Below are 6,081 nucleotides of genomic sequence, written 5' to 3' on the forward strand. Positions count from 1 at the left end.
GTTAGTTAGCATATAGTGTCACAATGATTTCAGGAGTAGATAAAAACATCCCCTTTTCTACAAATGCTGTTCCCTCCACAGCGCCTTCTCTTCCCATTCTTGGAAACACGGCTTAAACTTCTGTGCCTTTCTTTTTTTTTTAAAGTTTATTTATTTATTTTGAGACAGAGACTGTGTGAATGGAGGAGGGGCGGGGGGGGGGGGAGGAGAGAGAGGGACAGAGGGAGTGGGGGACAGAAGTAGGATGGGGAGAGAGAGAATCTCAAGCAGGCTCCGTGCTGCCAATGCAGAGCCCAATGCAGGACTCGAACCCACAAACCATGAGATCATGACCTGAGATGAAGTCAAGAGCTGGATGCTGAACCCACAGAGCCACCCAGGCACCCCTCTATGGCATTTCTTACGTACTACTCAGGTTTCCAGTATCAAATGTGTTGTTACTTGGGTAAATTTCTTCTTAACATTTTTCTCCCCTGACAAAATGTTTTGTTGACATGTTTGGAACTAATAAAGAAAAGGATAAAAATTAAAAATAATTATTGGTCCTCTGCTTTTAACCAAGATGTAGCCTAACAAGGACAGATGTGTCTCTCACCTCAATCAACCACCCAAAAAACCTGGATAAAATAAACAAAACAGTTGTTTTCAAGACCTTGGCTATCAGGCAACAAATGAAGTATGACCCATGATATTAACCCCAGCTTCCTGCCTTGGGAGAGTTTCTAATCCATGGTGCAGTCGGGGAGACCATTCAGGGCCTGGTGGACTCCTTGGTTTCAGGATTCAGAGCTAAGAGACCAGGGAAAGCAAAGTGACTAGAGTTCACAGGACGGAGTATTGGAGAGGAAGGTACCACAGACAGCAAACTCCAGAGATCTACAGAGGGTCCCCTTCAAGCTCCCGGTAGTGTGCTGATCGTTGCATATGTGAAAAGGGACAACCTTCGGAGGAAGAATCATCCAAAAGGATTAGAGAGGACTGTATCCACTGGATTGGGGAGAATTAGTGCCTTTCCCACCATCCAGACTGGGAAGCCACATAATTCATGGAGCATCAGGTAGAGGACTCAGAAGTGGGAAATAATTAGCCCTGGGATAAACGGGTCTCTGGGTCCACGTAGCAAATCCTAAAAGCGAGACCCAAAAGCATCAAACTGTTTCCAAGTAACTGAATTGCATGCTAGAACAAAGCTCAAGAATATTTACAGGGACACAATTATACTCAGCACCCAAAAAGGTGAAAGTCTGGCATCCAATAAAAAGTTACCAGGCATGAAAAGAGAGAAGAAAATATCACTCATAATGGGAAGAAAAATCAAGCAACTGAAACTGACTCCGAACTCACAGATTCTCTCTCCTGCTTGAGCCCTGCTTATTCTCCACTGCTTTTGGAAGTTTCTTCACTTATTTTATATATTTTTTTCTAGTTTCACTGAAAATGGAGTTTTCCTTTTTACTTTGCTGACTTTACATGCCATCTTGACACTGAAAGGGCCAAAGATTTATGCAAAATATCAGACAGGGCCAAGGCCAAATAATTTTTAGTTGTTAATGGATTCATTATTTGTTAAATCACTCCTTAAGCGCTAGGTAGCCTATGGGACTAACCATAGGGACAGTACTGAAGTCTGTAATCATATCTACATAATACACATGGCAGCACTTTTGACAGGTCAGCGGAAGTCTCCTCCTACACAGGACACTCCTGTGTGTTGCCATGCATCATGGAAAAGGGTCATGGAAACACCTGTAGGGTCAAATGCTGCAGGTATAAAATAGGTTTATTTCATAAATCAATAAACCTATGCAGGTTTATTAGAGAAAAACCTTCTCGTAGAAAGTAGTCAACTGCATGCAATCCCTCAAATCTAATTATCCCAGAGCTTAGGCCAGTCATAGAGGGTCCAACATTCCAATCAAGAGGGGCCCCTCTGCCCTTAATTTTTTACATATGCATTACAGTGGTGGATCAGAGTGGGGTAGAGAACTTCTATGACCGGTCAGAATAGGGGAACATCCAGAGTCCCACAGCTGCTATCTGCCTATTTGATTGAGCCAACTCAGACCCGCTGAGCCACTTCTTGGTCAAATGACCAGGAAAATGAGCCTCCACGAACATCCGAGATTTGTCTTTCCGATGTTTTGGAGATGCGATTTAATACATCAAGTACCTGAATTTATATATCCACCAGTCATGATGTAATGGATTGTCATTAGATCAATTTTAATTGCTATTCAAAATGAAGACAGTTGCCTTAGAGCTATAACCTCACTGGGTCTCCATTTCTTTATCACTTGAAAAAAACATCAGGGGTTGAGGTAGATGATATTTGGTAAATACTAGCCTGCTGAAAGTGAAATCAAAATCGGAAAGCTATGATGCCATTCCTAAACATATTCTGTTTTCATAGCCTGAAGTCTAGGTCTCTGCACATTTAATGGGACTGGCTGACTCTGAATCGCTTCCAACCAGATTTGATGGACTGACTAGCGATACAATTATTCCCGGGATTTAGTGAGGACAGTTAACCACCAGGGGGCAGTCAGGTTACAAGGCAGTGAGAAGTGACGCCACCACCGGGCAGCAAGGTATACGGTCAAAATGAAGCGCACCTGTGACTTTGAAAAATTCACATTTCAATTAAATTTCGTGAAAATTGCATTGCCCGCTAAGATTGTGTCATCCAATTCTGGTGTGTGTGTGTGTGTGCGAGTGTGCGGAGGGGATGGTTTCTCCACACCACCACGCAACTCTGGGACACTAATTGGGTATTCTATATTTTGACTCAATTCTGACACTATCTACCCAGAGATAGCATCAGACTCCACAGATTAAGGGCTCCGTCCTACAAATGGGTGTCCCGCCACCCTTGCTTCAGATTCCAGTTGAAAATCCAGGCTGTCTCCTGGGCTTCTGACTGACGAGCTGTAGACTGGAAGTTCCCACCACCTCCTCCTTGGGTTTGATTAATCTGCTAGAGTGGCTCACGGAACTAAGAGAAACACTTCACTTACTAGATTGCTAGTTTATTCTAAAAGGATAGAACTCAAGAAGAGCCCGATGGAAGACCTGCTTAGGGCAAGGTGTGGGGGAAGGGGCACGGGCTTCCATGCGCTCCCCGCGTGCACCACTATCCCCAAATCTGCAAGTATTCACCAACCGGGAAGCTCTCCAAAGCCCCTCCTCTTGGGGGATTTGATGGAGGCTTCATTATCCAGGCATGGGTGATTAAATCATTGGCCATTGAGGACTGAGTCAGCCTCCAGCCTCTCTCCCCTTCCTGGAGGTCACGGGGGCAGGACTGAAAGTCCTGACCCTTTAATCACCTGGTTGGTTTTCCAGGCAACCAGCCCCCATCCTCAGGTGTAGTTCCCAAGTCACCTCATTAACATGACGCAAGGCGTCTATCACTTTCTACACTTAGGACATTCCAAGGGTTTTAGGAGCTCTGAGCGTACAACATTAAAGAAGGACAGAATGGCTGCCCACTCACAGTGTGGGATCTCTTTTCATTGGAGTCCCAGTTGAGCCCTTACTATGTGCCAAGCCCCGTCCCACAAACTGGGAATGCATCAGTTAACAAAGCAAAGGTTCCTCACCTTGTGAAACTGGCATTCTGGTGAGAGACTCAATAACAACTAAAATGAGTATGCGGATTACGTTGTGTGTGAGGTGGTAAGTGATGCGGAAGAAAGGAAAAGTAGAGTGTAGGAGGAAACTGGGATTTGGGCAATGAGTTTGCCATTTTAGGTAGGGTGGTTATAACAGGCCTTTCGGAGGAAGCATTTGACCAAAATTGAGGTCAGGGAACAGGCTATGTGGCTGTCTGGGAAAAGAGCATTTCAGGAAGGGAGAACAAACATGAGAAAGTCCTAAGGCAGGAGGGACCCGGATAGTAGATGAGGTTGAGGTAAAGAGGCACAGAGGATTTTAAGCAGAGAAAGGCCATTTAAAAAAAATGTTTATTTATTTATTTTGAGAGAGGGTGGGGGGAGAGGAGCTCATGTGCCGACAGGGAAAGGGGAGAGAGGGCGAGAGAGGATCCCAAGCAGACTCAGAGCTGGAACCCACGAACCACAAGATCACGACTTGAATACAAATCAAGAGTTGGACGCTTAACCGACTGAGCCACCCAGGTGCCCTGAGAAAGGACATTTTGAACGGGTCACTCTGGGGCACCTGGGTGGCTCAGCTGAGCATCTGACTCTGGATTTTGGCTCCGGTCATGATCCCAGGGTTGTGGGATCAAGCCCACATGTTGGGCTCCATGCTGAGTGTGGAGCCTGTTTAAGATTCTCTCTCTCTCGCTCGCTCTCCCTTTGCTCCTCTCCCCTGCTCATGCTTTCTCCAAAATAAAAAAAGAAAAAGAAAAAAGGTCACTCTGGCTGCAAAGTTAATAAGTCTCTAAGAGACTTATTTCCTATAGAAGCTTCCAAACATTCTGTTTATCAGCTCATCAAAAAGCACAGTGAATGGCAGTTAAAGATAACCATATTGTCACCCTTTAGCTATTGGCAGCTGATGTGCCTATACCCTCACTGTGCCAAGTGCCAGGCACTGAGCCAAGCGCTTTCTCATTTAATCCTTCCAATACCTCTATGATATTGTCACCATGATTAGCTCTATTTTAAAATTTTTTTTAAAAAGTGGGGGTCGCCTGAGTGGCTCAGTCGGTCAAGCGTCTGACTTCGGCTCAGGTCATGCATGGTCTTGCGGTTCGTGAGTTCGAGCCCCGCGTCCGGCTCTCTGCTGACAGCTCAGAGCCTGGAGCCTGCTTCGGATTCTGTGTGTCTCCCTCGCTCTCTCTGCCCTTCCCTGCTCGCACCCTGTCACTCTCTCTCTCTCAAATATAAATAAATAAATAAATAAATAAATAAATAAATAAATAAATAAAATTTAAAAAATTAAAATAAAAAAAGGAAATTGCAAAATTAGTGACTGGTCCAAGTTTCAGATGAAGTAAATAAAGCAAGCGGGATTCTTGAAAGCTGTAACTTAAAGAATTCCTCCCAATTTGAAGAAACACTGCCTAAGCAAGGCTTAGTACCCCAATATTCAGGAACCAAAGACGGTGATGGTAGGGGGGTTGGGAGGACCATAAGGGCTTAGTTCCACCACCACATGCCTCTTTTAAAAGTTCTATTTAGCCGTTACACCACAAACTTACGGACACCGTAACTGGACTGACTTCCAGACCACTGATTCCGAAGTTTCCCTGTAGAGCTTGGCCTCCGTGGGGTTTGTTCTGTACAGATTTGGGCTTTTAAGGGGGCAGCACCCCCCCTTAAAACGGACTTTTCTCTAAGGGGTACCTCTCAAGCTGTGGTGATTTAAAAACCCACCCAGGCAGTGTGCTCAGAGGGATGTCCCCAGGACCAGTGCCGGTGTGTGACAAGGTAAGGAGGGAAACTGAAAATGTTTATGAACTTCAGGAGCCATCTTACAGAGTAGTTTTATGTCTGCTGAATCTAATAAATTGGGGCTTGTATTTAGTATACCTTGGTTTTAAACTTCACTTTCCATAGAACTTCATTTTCTAGTGTTTAACGTGAGAGCCTGAATAGACACATCTAAAAATAGGACTCTGACCCACAACTTGCAGCAGCCTAGCTAGAAAACCAACCCCTTATCTGTAGTCATCTGCCTAGGAAGCCTACCTGCTAGAAGTCAGACTTGCAGGATGCCGGGCTGCTGGCTTCAATAACCACCCAGTAAAGTAAACAATAAAGACTGTAACAATTGCCCCCAAATGGCCAGGGCGTGATTAACAACTCACAGCTTCCCTAATTTTTCTCCCGACCTGGGTCCAACGAAAGCCATACATGGCTAACTGGCGATGGCCAGGGATCACACAGCACGTCCCACTTCTAACTAGTCTCCCTACCGCTTCCCCTGCAGCCTCCAACGAGGGCACGCCTGACGCATTCATTCCCTTTTTTCCTCCACCAACCGTTCCCACTCCTCTGCCTGCCTTTGATTTTCTGCCAAAACTCAAGTGATGGTGGCTCTCTTGCATAGCAAGCTCTGAATAAATTGCCTCTGCATTTCTCGTGTGGTTGGTCTTTACTTGTCTTCACATAG

This window comes from Panthera onca, chromosome B2, assembly GCF_046562875.1.
Source record: "Panthera onca isolate mPanOnc1 chromosome B2, mPanOnc1 haplotype 2, whole genome shotgun sequence".
NCBI lineage: Eukaryota > Metazoa > Chordata > Mammalia > Carnivora > Felidae > Panthera > Panthera onca.